The sequence below is a fragment of the Bombus impatiens genome, unplaced genomic scaffold, assembly GCF_000188095.3.
Source record: "Bombus impatiens unplaced genomic scaffold, BIMP_2.2 scf_0155, whole genome shotgun sequence".
NCBI classification, from domain to species: Eukaryota; Metazoa; Arthropoda; class Insecta; order Hymenoptera; family Apidae; genus Bombus; species Bombus impatiens.
Genome location: NT_176574.1, coordinates 34,081 through 54,397, shown reverse-complemented (window position 1 = coordinate 54,397; position 20,317 = coordinate 34,081). Strand labels below are relative to the sequence as shown.

The following is a 20,317-nucleotide window of genomic DNA, read 5'->3' as shown; positions in this document are numbered from 1 at the left end:
GCGCGGGAGTTGTTGTGTTTTGTGTCCCCGCCATGCTTCATAAATCAACGAAACAAACAGAAACGCCGGCATGCATCGCGGCCAACGCCGGGCCAAACTCGATTCTGATGGCGAATGTATAATTTAATTCCGTCGCAGCGTGCGACCATCGCTCTGCCCGGATTCGTAAAATCCAACCCGGGCCGACAAAAGAATATCGGGACCAGGGAAATGTCGACGATTCCGAACGTTTTGTTCGCAACGACGTCCAACGACCGACCTGTTATACCTGTTACCCTAACGCTAACAGCCACTATCCTTTGTCCGGGATAACGAAATCAACGTATGCTCAAGGGTCGGCTCAACGTCTGCGACATCGATCTCGTATCAAACGATCGACGATAAAGCTCGATCGATTATATATATGTTCGATTGAAACGATTTTATATTTAGGTGGATTGGATGGGTGGTTATTTAAACTACGAATGTTTATGCAAGTTAAATACCCGGGGGGCGTACGCGTATGACATTTACGTATATAAAATATGCAGATATACGTATCGAAGAACACGCAAAATGTGTCAGCAATACGATTGTCGATCGATACGAGTTTAATTATCTACGATATGATATTTAACGATACTTTTGCGATGGCTTTGGTACGCGTAGTGATACCGTGTGACGATAAATTCGAAGCGTTCTATCCAAATTTGCAGTTGTTAACTGGTGACGTTTGTATGTAGATTTTCGTGCGTTACGTTCATGTTTGATAGATATAAATATAGGTATATCAATCTCATTAAAAGGAGAAATAAATGAAAAATAGGAAGAAAATAACTAAAAAATATCTACTAAAACATTGTCGAATTATCTCGAAAAAATACTTCGACTATTTTAATAATCGCGATTGAGACTCGGTTTCTATCAACCGTAGCAACACGATATCGACAGAAGCAAGCAAAAACAAGCGCGAGGAGGAATTAAAACCGTGCAAATGTACCGTCGATGTTCCAGGAACGCTTTAATTCACAATTAGAATCGTAATTGACGTTCGTAATTTGCTGGCGAGGCACCGAAATTGTAATTTGGAAATATCGATGCGCATTCCAACGCCATGATCGAGATAAATTGGATTCTGGTGGTGACCTTTTTCCCGATGGTGCGTAATCTAATTTCATGCGATTCAGGGGTCAAGGGATCCCGCGCTACAGAAGAGACTTAATTTTGATATTGCGGAGGCTTCGATGATTGATCAAACATCAATTTGCTGCAAACGAACAAACATAAACGTTGTATTGCACTTTCACGTGATATTATATCGTTAATATTACGTTACATACTATTTATAAATTTGCAATTATCTCCGTTATGAAAACTATTTTTCCTCTATCCATATATCCTTGAATTTTCTTTTATCGATATATCTACCAGTTTATCACGTAATATAGCTTTCTTGCACTGGAAAAAATGCTTGTAACCTATGATCGACTGGTAATTTTAGCAAACATGCATAGCGATATTCGTTGAAATTGTAGGATTTATTTTAAGGGGGAAAAGATTGTGAATAATTATAAATTTTTTTATACAGTAACTCTTTCGTCTTTCAATGTTGTTCCTTGTCAAATGTTTTATTTAAACATCAAATACTGTAACTGGTGGTTACTTGCGAAGTATCTTTTATTTGCGCGAGTCTAAGATGCAAATTGCATTCAGCAACGTGTAAAGAAAGAAAGAAAGGTATCTTTTAACGTGTCACGCAATAACCGCTTTCTTTTAATAAATTCGTTTCACCTTCTATCATTCCGTCCGCAGTGAAGCGGAGTTCGAGAATCGAGAATTACGAAGCAGCTAGATTTCCACTGTGAATGTAGTGACACTGAGAAATTGATGAGTGCAAACATAACTATCACACAGGACATTTTCACGGTAAGAATATTCGATTCCTGTGAATTTCGATGGAACGGGACAATTATTCGTAAAAGAAAAGAAGGATAAAGTGAAAACAGACTATCAAATAATTCCTAGGAATTAGTGCATACGTTTCAAAATCGATGCTATATTTAGAAATTAAATAAAAATTGCATTTCAGTTTTAATAATATAAATTATTTAAATTACTTTCGTTCCATTTTTAACTTTAAAACATCGTTTCAAATTTCTTTTTCTCTAATTCTTATTTGGGATATTTGCATCAGTACTTTGTGCGAATAAAACTTTTGCACTATTTTAATTGTCTTCACATTATTGCACATTTCATGATATGGTAAAAGATAGTTTTACAATATCTATACTGTAAACTATACAATAATATACTACATTCGTCTAAATAAATTCATCAGAGAATTCTAGTAAACACGTGAATATAGTATAATAATCCGAGAAGTTTATGATCATCAAGTGTAATTACTTTTTGTAAAATGTGTCTCCATTTAACTGTGGAATTCCTTCAGGTCTAAATATAGCTTAAAATAATTCCTGGAAATACTTAGATAAGAGCGTACCAACTCTGTGTCTGACTAATATTGGACGACACTACTGCGACGTCTTTCATTACTTTTATTCCAACAGCAAAGCGATATTTCATTTTTGTAGCGATATTAAAATATAACAGCATGTAAAATATAAAGAAGAAAAAATAGAATAAAATATTTAACAGTTCCTACCATCTTCAAATTTCAAGGTAAAAAGCAGTTTTATTAAAAAATTTTTAATGAAATTCCAGCCTTAAATAAAACACGTGATGACGAATGGGTATAAAATTTATTCCTTATCCACTGATTTATTTCAATTTTTCATAGAGTAAAGGGAATATTATTGCTCTCTCAGAAGAAGAAGGAAGGAGGACCTTTTTTCCCTCCATATATAAATTTCAGTATTTCATAATCGCCTGTTTACAAATTTGTTTTAAACAGTTTTCATTATGACGAAAAGTTAAAGATTACATAATCGTCGTCTAATCTAATATTAATCTCTTTTTTAATTCGATTTGCTATCTCACGATTAATATTTCATTTGCAAGCGCAGTACACTGGAACAATTTATACGGATCACTTTGTGTTTTACGTATTGGCTGCAATTAATTGCTTTAAATATTCATATCTCGGTATTTACGTAAGCAAATACGGGATGCGATAAGTCAGTGAATTTCGAAACTCGGTTTAATTGGCAAATTATTTTGCGCTCCTGACGAAATTAAAGGCAGCTCGCAATTAAAGTACTCCTCATTTATTCGATGACATTTGTCACTTTATACTGGCGTGAATTTAAATTAAAACGAAAACACAGAAAACTCCATGATTTATCGATACGGAGGTATAAATTGTGAAACTTTCGAATATTTATTCTTATGAAAAATCGACGCTATTGCCAACGTGAAAACTGTCATGGCTCGTATTCGGTCAACAAATGTTTGCCCTGACTTCCTGTCAACTGTCTATTGAAAGGCTGTTTCGTAAACACGATCAATCGCGAGTATCGAACATCATTGCGAACTATGCAAATATGCAAACCTTCTGCAACTTCCGCTATCGATCTTGCGACTAAAAGTATAAATTCGAAATTGTCTTTGAAACTGACATACCAAACAACTATTTCTATCGCTGACAATCTCGAAACTATCTTTTCATTTTATACTATTGACGATTGATTTCTTAAGATGCATAAAATTATTGTTCGATTATTACACGTTTATTGCACTTATCAACGATACGTTATCGATAAGATATCGCGTTGTAATGATAATTTTAAACCTCCTCTGCATTTTTTATACATCGTTTGATAATAATTTTCGCGTTATCAAGTTTAACAGATACGTTCAAATGTTTAAAAATATCAATTGCTCGAATAAAAATGATATACGTATTATCGTGGCGAATATTTCAAATTTTCTTACAGGCGCTAGAAAAATATTTCCAGAAAGATATTTTTACGATATTAGAGAGATATGAGAAGAAACTATTGGTTGGAAATTATCTATCCAAATATCAATCTTTATAGAGTTGAATATTCCTAAAGAATTAGCATATTTCCAATTTCCAATTCTTATAACGAAGTTCAAATTTTTATGTAAAATACGTAGAATTTATGAAAGCGATAATATGCATACATTAAAATTAAAAAGAAAACTTTTTCGCAGAGCAAGCAGCTTTTTACTTTCAAATTGCCACGTATAGAAAATAAGTGCGATGTAATATTTAATCGACAGTGAAAAAGCATATTGAGGAAACAGCAATCAGAAGAGTGTCGACGGCTAATAGGATTTTATTTTACATGAAAATAGCATTTGGCGTATCGATGCTCGCCAGAAATAGCGGAAATATGTCAACAGAATTTTAGAATTTCGATTTGGCCAAATGCTATAATCGCTGAGACAATATTTTAACGACGCGATGTGAAGTCTGGATGAATAAAACGACAAATTAATTTCGTACAAATCCTTTAAAGAAGATAATATATGTACATACACATATGTATATGCGTATTAGTAAATACTTCATAATTTGTTTCAATTCTTTTTACACTCTACCATAATACGTATCTGTTGTCTGTGTGGATATATTTTTTTTTATACACGTTATGTGTTATATACTACGTATAAAATAAAATAAGAGGCAAAGATAAAATTCTCCTTTTCCCCTCCAAATTTAAAATCGTTTTAACAATTTTTCTTGGTTTCTAAATTAAACGTCTGTAGAAATTTATTTAGTACAACATATGTGTAAAAAGTAAATAAAATTAACATACAGATGTACGTTTAGTTATGACTATATCATGAAAGGAAATATCTCTTCCAAGAATAAGGAGCTTATTTTGCTATAGAAAATAGATACGTACGCTTTTACTTATTTCCCCTCGGGCCTCGCTTTTATCCGGGCTATTTGTCTTTCGATCGAGCCGGTTAATCGAGGATCTACTGTATAAAATTTCTATAACCTTATGATAAATAAATTTCAACAGCTGTGACGTATTTGTAAATCCTTTGCAATCAATTGCTGCACAGATCGAGAGCAAAAAGCGACCAAAAGAAACGGATCTTCCAGCGAGTTGTCCATTTAATAGAGCGTATCTACATGAAAGGAAAAAAGGGACAGAGAATTAAGATGTCTTTGTTTCTTTCCTTTCAGACGTAAAGAATAATAATATCTCTCCTTCTCTAAATTACGATCTGTGCGAATGGAAAATCGTTCCCTCGCTATTCGTCGAATCGACCTCATCAATATCCTATGATGATTATACACGGTCACCGCTTCAATTAAATTTTCATGATACGATTGACATTATTCGTGGACAGAACCGTTAAAAGCAGCAGGAAACGCGCGGCACCGGAGCTTTTTGCTCTCGAATAAAATCGAATCAGACTCCAGGGACGAGTAATTGTAAAGTCGAAGAGCGAAAAACGCCGAAAACAAGTTGCTAAGTAATCGACGATAGAGATAAAGTGTTCGACGTGTTTCGTTTTGTCTTTTTTCGTTATTGTCAGCAGATCGAGGATTTTGATACATTTCGGAGAAATTTCAGATTACCAAAATGAGGACGCACATAACACGTGAAAATATATAAAATAGATAAAAAGTACAGTTACGATATTTTACGGATAAAACAATTTTCTAAATTACATTTTCAGAATTATATTTCCGAGAATATACATTTGCATAAATTTCTTGTTAGACCGCGAAGTTTCACGAGTTTTTAAAAAATTGGAACACGAAAAAATGCACGGAACGCACATAACATGGGGAAATATATAAAATATCCAAGGTGCGACGACATTTGCGATATTTAACAGATAAAATAATTTTCGAAGTTTCATTTTGTAAATCATATTTGCTGGAAATACAAATTTGCATATATATCCGCGATCAACTTACCGTTGTCTTTTGTAGACTAATTCTTCGAGGAAGAATGTTTCGTTCTACGTCCACGAAACATCGTGAATTCACAGAAAACGCAAATAGAAAAAAGCTACTTAAACTTCTTCATCCTGCCTCTACTCTGTTCACCATTCGCAGACTATCGTTTGAGATTACAATCACATTACGAGCAACATTTCAAGCGAATTGAAAAGTTCCCTTACACCTTCCTTATCAGCAAACATTCGACGGTGTATTGAGATTTCGCGAAGAAAACCAACACAACCCACTTTCACTTAACTCCCATCTGATATTATACTTGCTATCGCGGAACCAGATGTAGAAGTGACTTTATCGTTGAAAGAGGTTTTCTTTGACCAGGTTGTCGAATAACGATAGTTTTCCAGGGAGGAAAAAGAAACATCGTTAATTGCGACTAATCGAAACATATATCTGTCTATGTATACATGGCGTCCTGTAATTAATGATACAATCAAGACAAGGATTTTACATGAAAAATTTTACCGACTTTAAGAACACTACCTCTTAAACTAATCGTTTTTATAATCGAATATCCTCGTTCTTTCTTTATCTTTATTTAAAAATTACTTTATTTAAAAATACAGAAATCTGAGGCGAAAAAGAGAAAAGCTACACTAAAATTAATGTACAGTGACTCGCATAATTACATTACAAGCATGCGATAACATGCTTGCGTTCTATAATTTAACCCGACCAATGTTAGCTTCGATGTGATTCAAAAAATGAAAAAAATCGCTTTCTATTTCTGAAGTTTATTTGTTATTTAAAAAATATTGCCAGAATAGCCGTTACGGTGTAATACAGCGGAGATGTAAAGTGCTCGTTATTGAATAGGTCCGAAGACAACTATAGGAACGAGTAATTGGATGCAATTGTAACTGTGATGGTCTGCGGGCAAAAGATCTCACGACCTTTCAGCCGTGATAAGGATTACTGTCTCCTTTGTGAGGAGAATTTACGCTGTTCCACTTCCGCCTTTTGTGAAATTTCTCAATTGCCTCCAGCGAACTTGATACAAGTTTTATAATATCGTATTTCATCGTGTCATAATGTTCCGTTATTTTATTACACGGTCTGTCAGTGAATTAAGAACTCGTCGAAAGATGCAACATGGTTTGAGATGAAAAGGTGAGTAAATAAGGAATGAGTAATCAGACACGTGAATTCTTTATAGGTTCTAACGAGATCGTTAAATTTTCCGTAATATAGAATACGCGAATAAAATCATAGGGAAGTTTTCTCAAGAAAAATTTAAAAGTAAATTCTCCATTACCGTAAGAAAGTATCTCGTGCATATTCACTATGTATGAGACTGCATATTACGTACAACCCAGGTATAAGACGAGATTTTCTAGCGAAAGTACAAGACGTAGTCTCGCAAAATCTTATTAAAACTGAAAAAACGAAAGGAAAGTTTAATTTAACATAATAAAAATATTTATATTAGAACAACGCCAGGAAGACTTTTCTCAAGTAAAATTTTATTTTTTCAATAAAATAAATAAATCAAATTGTTCAAGCAATTGTTTTCTAAACCCTAAAAGGCTAAGCTGACTGAACGAATATCAACACGCAATTATTAAGTAAAACTATCCGTTCGAAACGAGTGAAACTATCGCATTGACACAAAATAGTACTAACGGAAAAACTTAATTATAATTACATTTAAACGTCGTTTAAGTAAAACAACTTGACCTCGCTTTAATCTGCTCTAAAGAAAGGACACGAAATTAAACTTTCATTATGCTCTTAATTTTCGAAATTAACCTTTATACTGTAATCTTCTCTACATGACGATTCATTATAAAAAAATAAAAAACTTGTAAAAACTTATTAATGCAGTACATTTTCAGGAAGGTACACGTTGCAAAGAAAATAACAAGAAAGTTCTATTTACTCGGTTCGTGTTGCCTTGTTACGTGTCTAAAACACGTTTCCTTGGAAAGAGATGCTCGTTTTATATTATTATAAACGCGCTTTCTATTCTAGTCGGAGGTGAAAAGGGCTTCGCGCCGCTACGTACAAAGAACGCAAAATCATTTATTTCAGTTCAAGGGAACAGGCCGACAATGCAAGTGAATGCAATAGTTCATCTCGAAGGAACGTCACCCGACACTTTCTGTTCCCGCTGCCCGGATAAAGAGTGTCATCTGAGTTAATGGCCCCTAATGCATCTTTCATTCGCATAGAAAATGAGAAGCGCGTACATCACTGATTACTGCGACGCAGAAGGATACCGCGCGTCTTTCGGTTCGTAGGCTTAATGCAAAGACTTTTCCCGATGAATTGCAAAAAGAAGCAGGCGCGTCAATCTCTTTTCTTCTCTTTCGCCGACCCCATTGTTCATTTAGGTCAGAGTTTTGGCCTTCGCGTCTGACCAATTTACTCAGAGTTTCCATTACGTGGTTCAATCTCTTCGCCAAGGAATTTTTTTACGTTTGCTTATCGTTTGTGATTGATGGTGGTTTTTGGTTTCGTTTCTGACGAGTTTACCGACAATTTTCGTTACGTGGTTCGATCTCTTCAGGAAAGAAGCCTTTTAGCACTGGTTACTGTTCGCGATTAATGGCACACGAATTACATCCATAAAGTAGATCGTTTCTTTACGAAGTATCGATTTATCTAATGCAAAAGGCTATCGACCTGGTAACCTGATTAGTCATTAATTACGCATCCTTTATTTCGATTTGTTTCTCAGTAACGTAAGGTAGAAAAATCGCATGATCGCGGTACGCGAGCTTCGACCTGGATAGTAGCAATTTAGGAATGAAGCTGTTTTATTATTGTACAGGAAGTACCATTAATTTTATCAAAATTGCTCGACTCACCCATAACGTTACTCGTGGTATCGCTGCAAATGCTTACCTGTAACAAACAAAGAAGCAAGATAAATTTTATTGTTGAACGTACTTACCGACGATGTACTTATAATAATTTAAAGAAATGTAGGTTGTATCACTCGTTATTACTAAATCATTCCGAATGCAAGGTAACGTAGCCAATTCGTCTAATTCGTGGAAGAAAAGTGACGAAGAAAATTCTTATACTTCTACACAATTACACAATTGTGTACGTTACCTCCAAATGATCGAGTCAGTTCTCGAATGATAGGTAACACGGTCAACCCTTTTGATTCGACGTTGAAAGAAAAAGAGACTTCTACGTTCTTCGTTCTTGTATCATACGTTGCCACTAAATCATCGAGCCAAACTTTCGAACGCAGGTCAACTTGGTCAGATGGCTGACCTGCTTGTCAGGATAGTCGCGAGCGAAAGAAAAGCATAGCCATTCATCTGATGAAAATTTCCAGTCGAATGCCAATTACACCGATAATAACAGTCGCGGATTATTGGTATGCGGCAACGTTTCCGTATTCGGATACCGTCCGCCAGCCGTCTATCTGCAGATGATCTCGAGCAGAATCTATACGCGCTACGAATCAATATAATACCATACACACGAGTGCAGGTGCACACGCAGCCGTGCATGAACAACCGTAAAGACACGCACCGAATGCGATTGAATTCGGACCGAACGATGTAGCGCGCTCGTACGTGCACCCAAACGATCGATGGATCGATCGATATGTACACACATACGTATGCGTGCATGTATTTTTCGAGAGGCCATTAGAAAGTCGAATATGAAACGTGGATGGAAACGGAGTACGAGACTCGTTCTTAACCCATTAACGTTCGAGGCGCTGCGTCGAGAACGCTTCAACGTTTTCAACGATCGCGGAAAGAGTTTCGGAGCTCGTTAAACACTCTTGGCGTCCGTAGCCGCGAATTTGTTTAATAGAAAGTTTTTAAAAGAAAAATCGTCTGCGATCGGACAATCGATTCGAAATTTTCGATTCTTTAAATTTTGAAACTTAATAAATGGCACGTGCTGATATTGTAGTATTGTGGACGAGGGGCCGGGGGGGGGGGAGTACCGGGCGAATTATAAACAAGCGGTTGCGGAAAAAGACACGAGGCTAAGACAAAAGACAAGGGGTTGCTAAGAGACGATAAATGAATTAACAGTCATTGTGAGTTCAGAAGTCAGAGAGCGCGAATTGCGTTGTCGAGAGAGTGTGGTCCGCGTGAGAGAGAGAGCGTTGGATCCGTGGTGACGAGAGTTGCAAATTAACTATCTAGTTGTCTTAATTATAACACGTTATTGCGATTAGTTCACGTTAAACGACCATCGTTTGCTGTTTAACCAACATTTATTGTAAGTAAATTAATTGTAGTGAAGATTCTACAATATCGACTGTTAATTTATTGTTAATTTAAATGAATTTGGATCTTAGCTGAAATATGTGACGGTGCAAAGCAGAGTCAGTGGAACTCGTTTTAAAAAACTGGTCTATATGTAATGAACTTATACTAGAAACATACACGAATAAACATAGTAGGCAAATTATGAAATGGCATACTGAAGGAGATGTACAAAGATTCTGCTACATTATACAGAGTGCAATGAAAATTAGAGTAATTTGCCCGGAGAGTACCAAGTCAGCGTACCTTCATTTAGGACAATGTAACGTTAGTTACGAGCAATAAAGACAGAAATAAGACTCAAGTGGGTGGTACAAACTCAAAGTACTATAACAAGGAAATATCGTTACTTATATATCGATTTATATACTTTTATAATATTATTGCTTTCTTACTTATATTTGTAACCCGTTTGGTATCTAAGATTGTAATAGGCAAATTTTATTATTCATTTTTAGCATAATAATTTATTTAAAAGATATTATGATTATACTCACGGTATTTATTTATGAAAATATAAATTGACGTTATGTATGGTACGATATGATACGATATGATATGATATGATGTGATGTGATGTGATGTGATGTGAATTGACATAATACGATATGATATGATATTGATATCTGCTAGATATTAGATACTCTGGATTCCTGGTTTCCAATCTCTGGTCATATCACGATCTATCATAAAGAGTATCGGTTTCAATTGAATTTCGGTCAACGATATATTTTTCATCGTTTAACACTCGTTCGATCCGAAAAATTCAAGCTACGAGTTATTAACAGGCTTCGTGGCTGACTAAAGACCAGGATTTGTTGGAAGGCCTAGACATTAGACCATTAGATGCTTGCACAGTAGACTGTTTCTCGTTAAAAACACGAACAATAACATGGGATTTGTTATAAAATCTACATTCAGTTTAAAAGTAATTTCTAACAACCAACGAATCTTTTTATACATAGATAAAAATTAAAACATTGATAGATTTTATAACTGAATCAAATAAATCAGAGAAATCTTGAAACGTTTGAAATAAAGAAACGACTGAAGCTGAGAAAGAAAATCGTAGAATAATCTTGGGATATTTGTCGAGAAATTCAATTACTACCAAAGAGCAGATTTTAACGACAGACTTCTTTACGTTTCATAGTTATTAAAAAATCTGTCTTTTTATTGCAATTACATCAACGAACACTCTTAAGGCGAATGCTGCGTCAATACGTTCGTTTCCTGTTCTTTTTTTTTTTTTTTTTGTTTAGGTTTCCCTTTTTCTACATCGATTGACTCCTTTCATATTTCCTTTAGACTCGTTTTCTCAATCATGAACTAGTTCCTTGAAAGCATTTCAGAAACCTTTCAATGAACGGATCTTCGGCTGGTTTTGACGTTCCTTCGTCGTGGAAACGAAAATACCTATTTCGTTTCACCTTTCAGCGTCGTTATTCAATCAATTCTTGATAATGAAAATGAAACAACATTCATATACGGTGTCTAACGTAAATATTCTTATTTCTCCAATTTTGATCAGAGACACGATAAAAGCAGATCCTTTTGTATTTTTATTTGATAAAACAGTTAATTTTGGGTGGAATTTATTTTAATACGGAGAATAGCTAGCGCCGCTATTGAGAGAGACACGGCAAATAGAAGAAGAAAATTCTTTGAAATTGCTCTCTGCATTCTTTAAAAGCGTTTGAATGATAAACACGCGGAAACCCGATTTCAATTTCCTTGCTTATTAGGGACTGAAACGTAATTAATTCTCAGCTACTTAACGAACACGTATAGTAGGTTTCAGTGGTGTTGTGCGATTTCGCCGCGATATAAACACAGCGTTCGTTCGTTTGACTTCCTTTCTCCTCTTCCCTTTCAATTACCCTCTCGTGTTTCTCATCCATTCGTTTCTTTTCCGGTGAACTAGTTTCCGGAGTAATGGTACGCTCGGCTCTTACTAAACAGACCCTGAAACTGACCCTTGCCTTTTTATTCGATGCAGCCTTAAGTATTTATTTCATTCCATTTCCTTAATGATTCGAAGCGTGCGAGCTGCCATTGATTAAAAACAGTATCGGTATTTCAAGGATTTCTGTCTTATTTCAATAAAAACACACTTCTCAAGTTGCTGTTGGCCGAAGCATAATTATGTAAACAGTATAGAACATCGATCAAAGAAAGTTTTACATAAAATTTATGATCGTAGTTGTTCGAATAACGAGGTTCTTCCTTTCATTACGGTTCCGAGTTTTGAAATTGTTCGTGTTTATTCATTTCCTCTTCGTACAATATTCTTATAGACATCTTCCATCAGTTTTAACGTCGAAACCAATCAATTTCTTAAAATATAGGTCAATTCATATTCCAATCTTTCTTTTCTTCCAACTTTCTGTATTCGGCGTCCCAAATTTTGGTTGCGTTTTACAATGCGTCTGTATTATTCTAAAATTGAAATACAATAGGTCCAGACGATATTCGCATAAAATCACATAATTCTTTGGATGTACGAGGGAAGGCAACAATCTGTTTCTCTATTGATCTCCGGCACAGAAAATCATATATTAATCGATTTCAAATAAAACGAAAGACGTGGCCGCGGAAAAAATTCACGAAACTGAAATATAGCAAATTAAAAAAAAATATAGTAAAACTGAACATAGCAAAGAACAGATTTCGAGTATTTGAGAGAAGAAAAATTTCTGTACGACGCGAGAGAGAGAGAGAAAGAGAGAGAGAGAGAGAGAGAGAGCAATTTAAAAATAAGAAACCAATTTTATGAATTTAAAATAAATACAAGAACTTTGAAAATAGGACAACAACGTTTAATACGGGACAACAATTTTAAAATAGAATAACAATCTTTTAAATAGAACGACAGTCTTAAGATAAAAATAACTTTCTTCGTCTGATATCTGCGTTAAATTTTCCCCCTCTTTATCCTCATTTCTTGCAGTCTCATTGTCCTCGCAGTCGTCAACCTATTAATAGGCGAGATTTATCACGAAATAATCCCCGCGATTTCGCATGGAGGGAAAAACTGGCTGAACCCGATACGTTTGCCAAAGTGCCCTTAATTCTCAACTAGTCCACGGAGGCAGCGAAAGTGGAGGAGGTTTCGTGAATCAAGAGGAAGCCGTAAAAACGTACGCGGCGATGTTCGGAGGCTGAAAACAACCCTAGATTCCAGAGGGTGAATCGAGATGGCAGAAAGAAAGGGGAAATGTCTGCGATAGAGGAACGAAGGAGAAAGATAGCTGGCGAAAGGGTGGGACGAGAACGGACGCAAAGAAAGCGAGATGGAGGCTCATGATACTTCTCTGGTCGTATCGATCGGCGAATAAAGCCGCGACAGACCTATTTCCTCTGCCGGGCATGTTTGCTAGCTGCCTACACAGTGTTTTGTGACGAGGATTTTGGCCGAAGGCCAAGCTCATTTCAAATGGACGTATTACATCATGAGTTTAGCGAATCAATGTTTTGTTGGTACATAACATCCCTTTCGCGCTGCTGATATACGCGACCGTAGCCCGTGTGTCGTGGCTGACGTACTTAACCCCTCGAATATGTACATATCGTTCGCATACTGGTTGCTTGGACACATCTGCCTGATTATTTATTTCAGATATTTCCTGGGAAGACGTAGAAGCGGTAATGGGACTGTAAGGCTATAAGAAACGAGGATGGGAAGGATATAAACTTGGTACGAAAATCAGATAGAAAATCTCCTTTATATTTTCAAAGCGTTGTTCAATTTTAAAACACTGCTGTCTCATAACGTTGATACGGATTTCATCTAATTCTTATTGTGTAATTTACTGTCTTAATTAACGCTGTAAAAGTGTAAACGCGCGTCTGTCGGGTTTACCGTGTTCATTAGTAGGTAATAGTCTTTAAAGAAGTTCGAGAAGAGCTACAGAATGTCGAAGCTCGACTATCGTCAACTATGAGCGCAAACAAACATTTTAATATATAACAAGGAAAAACATTTGGTTCTACTTATTTCTTTATTGAAGTAATGTAACCAACAAGCGCATTAAAACAGTAACATCGCCAGCATTCGGAGGCAATGAAGAGGTTTTCAAACAGCGATATAAAAGTAGTATGAAATGCGAGAAAATATAAACTCGCAATTCGTTAAACAGTTCGATGAATGACACGTGAAACGTCTTCGTTGACGGATTAAAGAAAATTTCTGATTTTTAATAAAAATTCGAAAATTCATTTTACTCGTATTTCAAAACGATCTTTTCAAGTCTCCGATTCTCCAACGACAGAGACAGGTAACTCACTCTCGCCATTGGAAATTTGAGACAGTCACGCGTTGAGTACACGAAAAGGTTGTAAATTTCAAATTGCATGTATCTCGTCCGAAAGTTTCAAGATCTCTCTGACCGTTTACCTTAAGGAGAAGCTTAAATCTAGCTACTTTTTATTGGAGAGAAACTAGAAAGAAATCAAACTTAAGACTCTCTGAAATCTTATCGAAATCGTTCGAAAGAGAAGGAAGCAAACATGAGAAATACCGATCGCCGACGTTACGAGGAGGAGTCCTTCTTCGTTCCTTTTATCCTACCACTCTTGCTTTGCATCCGGCAAAAGTTCGATGCTTATTCCCTTTTCAAAGGCTTAAGCCATTGATCGGCTTTTTCTGTTCCGTTGTGAAGGTAGAATCGTGTGCGTACGAAAGATCGATAGTTCGATGCCGGTATATCATCGTTTATGGGATTTACGAGGCCTGTACTATCGCGCTGAATTACTAAAGGCGATTTACGTACGCGTACGTATGCTGTATCGTCGAAATATTTTCATCGAAGTTCCTACGCGGCGACACAATCGCGTATCGAGTAAAAGATAGAAAGGGAAATGAACAAGAGAAAAAAAAAAGAAAGGAAAAAGGAGAAAAAACAGAACGGAGGGAAAGAAGAGAAAACTATGTCACTGTGTTATTTCCGGTGGATGTACAAATAGGTTGATCCCGTGCCGTTGATTAAAACGCGACGTTATACACACAAGGGGAAAAGTAAATACGCTTCGTTTGATACACTCCGACGATGCTTTAATAAATTTTCGTCTATCGTTTCTTACGTTTCCGCGTATTTCCCTGTCAACTTGCTTCCACGCGATCAACGAACAGCAGCGTTCTGTGATTGACAGAAATGGAGCAAATCTGACGACGATTCGGGTAAAAACTGGTCGTTCGTGGTTCGGTTCGGTTATTCATGATCAGGGCAAGATGATTTGCAGAGTGCAGATTTTTATGGAAATGTATATTTTTATAAATGTAATTAAAAAGAACATGCGAAATTATGGTAGAGAATGAAACTTTTAGTAATTTGAAATTCATTTTATGCTTTCAAGAAACGTGATATTTCTTGTTTGGAAATTCGCGATGAAACAGTTCGTGAGAGAAAAGAACAATGCGTATTTCATTGCAATGTTTGAAATCATTGGATTGCTGGAAATTAATTCAAGGAAATCAATATGTAAAATAAATAATGAACCAATATGAATAATTATTTATTATATGAATAGTATTATTCGTATAACAATATGAATAAATTCTTTTAATAATAATAATATAGAAAGTGGAAAAAGAGTCAATTTAATAAAAGGATAGAAAATAAAAATTACTCTAATGAAGTTCACAAACAGTCCTTTTTGAGAAATGTAATGGATATGGTAACACGAATGGATGAATATTTATTGGGGGACATCGATTGATTTATTTAACGAAATTCAAGTTGAAAGAATAGCCCGGAAACTGCGATCAATTCGTAACAGTAATGCATTAGGTCAAAGTTTAATTAACTTGATTTAATTCTGACGTAAGCAATGCTGGAGTGTGAAAACCGTGTGAAATAATCACACCTGTGAAATAAATATTAAACGCCGATACAATCCCTAACACTCGTGAATTATTCAATAAACTTTCGGCGCAACATTTCAACATATCGCCTCGCAGAAATAACAATCGTTTAAATACAAAACTTCAAACTTTATTTCATAAATTTATATGTCTTATGTTTCTCTAAAAAAATTGAACTGAAGGAAATGAAGAAGGAAAATTTTACGCTAAATACCATTTCTTAATTTCTATCACATAGCTACACGATTAACATTCCATCTTCAAGAAACCAACGTCTTACGTCCAGAAGTACATTCATATTAAAATGACATAAACAATGGTCAATTCTAAAGTAAATTTAAAAAACATTGTTTGCAATGTCATCGCGGTTTTATATTTTTCAATGTATGCAGCTGATCAGTGTAACTTTTGAAATTCTCATCCCTTTCGTACGCGAAACAAATTACAACGTAGGTAGAACTTCTTTAATCCTCTTCACAAAAATGTCAAAGCGCATAAGAATTCACAATCTACTTATAGGTACGTAGTATATAATCCTTCGCAGGATTAACGCGACTCGGCGAAGTTAGTGATACACCGTTTGTAGCTCAGTCAAAAATTAAATGATTCTTTTTGTGGCTAAATCTGACTATATGACGTTTAGCTAAGTTGAGAGACAATCCGTTGTCGCAACACCACCACCAAAATATTATGTCTATCGACTGTGATCGTAATCGTAACCGGAGAAAAGGAGATATAGTCGGCGGAATGCTGAAGACGTTCGATTTTCCAGCAACCTGTTGTAGGATATCCAAGCGAAACGTCTACCTTTCCCCTACCATTGGACGTCGTACACCTGTGCCGGTTTCGCTAGTAGTCGAAACGTAGGCGAGAGGACAATCTGAACGTACCGGGAATAGCGTGAAAGCGCTATCGCCGATAGAAGCGGTTCCGGGATTCTGCTAATTCCAGGAATTACGGGAGCACCGGGCTTCGACATGCACGCGATGCCAGTTACCGCGAGGCCTCAGCATCCCTGGCACGGGTAGAGCCTCGTTTGCGGTGCACTCGGAGGAAACTTAACTCGACGTAGCACTCGAGGCCCGGGTCCCTTCCTCCTTCGGAGGAGCATCCACGGAGACTGCGCATCTGCTCTTGTTACAACTGAATGGCCCATTGCTCTTATACGAGAGTTTCGTACACAGTAATTCGACGAAATTTCGCCCAACTTAATATGTTGCTCCGGCGACAATAACGCCCGGCCAATAATTAATCCCGATAATGAGGTAGACGCCGAGCGGTGATCAAAGTTGCCAGCCACAACGATCCACTCACATTGTTATTTCTCGGTATTTTGTTATTCGTTAATCGATAGTATGAGCTTTTGACGAATTAATGCGACTTCCTTCGACGATAAACTTGGATGTGTGTTTTGAGGAATTTTGTAAGAAGCAAGTTTTACCTTGTGTGAAAAGTGGTTGTACACAAAAAGAAAAAAAGAAAACAGAGAAAAAAGTTCATATAAACAAATGGTCTATCTGTTTTCGTTTACGAAACATAGCGAATTTTTTGTTTTGATTCTGCGGTATCTAATTACATTTACAGAAACTGCAGTAAACGACTACCTTGGATCTCAAGGTAAACAAGTAGACGTGTTGTCATGCGGATCAGGTTACACTGTGAATGGTTTCTGGTGTTTTTCGAATCTGTTGATACGCTTGTTCTATTCTGGGCCATTCTGCGCTATTCTATTCTATCCTTAAGTATTTCGATATTTTCAACAGGTGTTGCGTACACACAAAATTCGTTGTATCTCATAAACGACGACAGACAAAGTATATGCTTACATGAACTTTTTTCTTATTGTTCTCAGACGTGCGATTAGCTTTCGAAATGGATCTCCCATATGTTCTGTTACACCCTGTACTATATACGTGTATAGTATAATATAAGAGTAATAGTAGTGGTATATATATTCTTACATTCATAATATATATTCTTACACTAATAATAACGTTTACATATTTATACATATACAATGTAAGAATATAGTAGCCTTAAAAAAAGTGACATAAAAACAACTCCTATACAACAAAATGAATTTAATATTCATTACAGTCGTATCCATGAAAAGAAATTCTTAAAAACAGTATCGCGGACACGAAAATGTTAAACGTGAAAGGTTCTGATACGAGATGTCGATTCAACTTTGTCGTTGAAACGAAGTTCATGTATATATCTATGTTGTTGGTAAATGGAGTACATATCTTCTTATTGAGATATATTCTGATGTGTTACAGTTCGTTGAATGAAGTGAGTTTGTGGAACGTAAATCGAGTTCGGTGACGTGCATTTTAAACAAGGTACGTTTAATAGTATGTAGGAAATAGCGTAAGTTGAACACAGTTATATTAAAGGTAGTTGTTAAATATAAGATTGATTCGAAGGATATGTAGTACAAAATTTCGAAGTATATAATTACATATTGTTTTACAGATTGTTTTTAACCATGCAGACATTCTGCAATTCCAAAGCCATACTTGGACATTTAAGTGGAAAATTGTACGTTCAAATGCACCTGATATTTAAAATGCGAACACGCCAAGTTTAATTGGAAACAAAAGGTTATTTAATTAATAGAATTGTCAAGAACATTTAAATGTAGTATTTTTGTGAATTATGTAAAATTGTAAACATACTTTTGTAAACCATTTGTAAGTGTGGAATTTTTAATGACGCAAAACATTCTTATCTTCATTTTAAAGCATTGAAATATTTTTAATCATTTTATAGTATGTACATATTAATTTAATAATAAATTAAATTAAAAATGGGGAAAATGAACCTTTTAATTTACAATAAATAAACCGATCTTTCCGTGTCTATTATCATAATTCCTTTGTATTAAAAATTTATTATACCTCTATAATATTCGTTAATAATATATGTTTTATACTGTTCTTTTATATTCTTGATTTAATTTCACGAGAATATAAAAATTTTCAGCGATTTTCCGTTAATATATCTTTACTTCTATCAGACGATCAAAATCCAAGTATAATTAATATTTACATAAAATATTACAGAAATTATAACAGTAGCTATCGATTCAATATTATTTATTCTTACCTTTTGTTGTTGAATCTTAGCTTCGCTGATCCTCGCACAATACATTTTTCAGGTTTCTTGATTCACTCGACACAATAGTTAATTAAATGCTGTATCAGACGTCCTAATAATTTTTTCATGCTATTCAATAGCGTTTATTGCTTTCTACTATTTTTTATGCAAAATTTATTAACCGATTTGTAAGCACTCGAATATAATAAAACTAGGGAACAGTTTGAAATATCTACTAAAAAATATTACAAATAATTTACTAACTACGTGGTAAAAAATAGGACACAGCGAAAACTGTCATCATATTTACTCTTATATTAGCAAAAATTGTGAATACCATGAAATATTAATTATATTTAACAAGAAAACGAAATTCTATAGAGTACTTACGATGTATTAAAATAGTTTTAAATTGGAAAATATTGTAACCCAACAAAACTGGTCGAGGTACATCGATTAAACGAAAAAGTAATCAAATATTATTTATGATAAAAACAGACGAGCGAAACAGTAATAACGAAAAACAACCGTAATCTTTTTAAAAATATGAAGAAGTTAACTACAGTATTGCCATTTTGTTTCATTTTATGAACTATGATCGTTAAAAACGATTCGAAAGTAAATTCGAACGAGATTCGAAAGCATTAAAACGGCTATAAATACAGCATTAACGCGACGAAATACGTTGAAATAGAAACCGATCACTTCGTAAATACCACGCACTATGTTCAACCAGTAACGATCGCACTATATCATTTTTACCGAGTTTTATGTGGCACGTTAACGCGTTGCTATAGCTGTAACGATGTTACCGAGACGAGAAGCGGAGCACAACTAACACGCTTAATACACAAGCGAGGACACGGTTTGATATACGAAGTTAAAACAGCAAGAAATATAAACATCGCCCTACACAACATTGGAATTTCCCCTTTAATATTGTTTCCATTCTAGAAACATCAATAATATTAAGAAAAGAATAGAGTTCATTGGCAAAGATTTGCGTAGTAATATTGGTATATCGCGTGAAATAATATTCTTTAAATTTTCTACAATATCCCGTACATTTTTTATAATCTTTAATATATTATCCTTTAAATAAAACATGCTACTGTTCCATATTTTTTTTACAAACAAAATACGAACAAAATAAAAATAATAACATAAAATAATTCTTAATTTTTAATTTCTAAACGATACTTTCACGTAGCTTTCGGTTAT

The 20,317-nt window shown here is 35.1% G+C and overlaps 1 protein-coding gene across 1 annotated transcript in view; it reads right to left on the bottom strand.

Annotated features, from left to right (window-relative positions):
• The window catches only part of LOC100749631 (E3 ubiquitin-protein ligase MIB1-like), a 160,707-nt gene extending 141,265 nt beyond the window's left edge, over window positions 1-19,442 (bottom strand). The window contains exon 1 of the mRNA XM_003487432.4: window positions 19,106-19,442. The gene's annotated coding sequence lies outside the window, so the exon portion shown is untranslated. The remainder of the gene's footprint in view (window positions 1-19,105) is intronic.
• Between the last annotated feature and the right edge of the window lie 875 nt (window positions 19,443-20,317).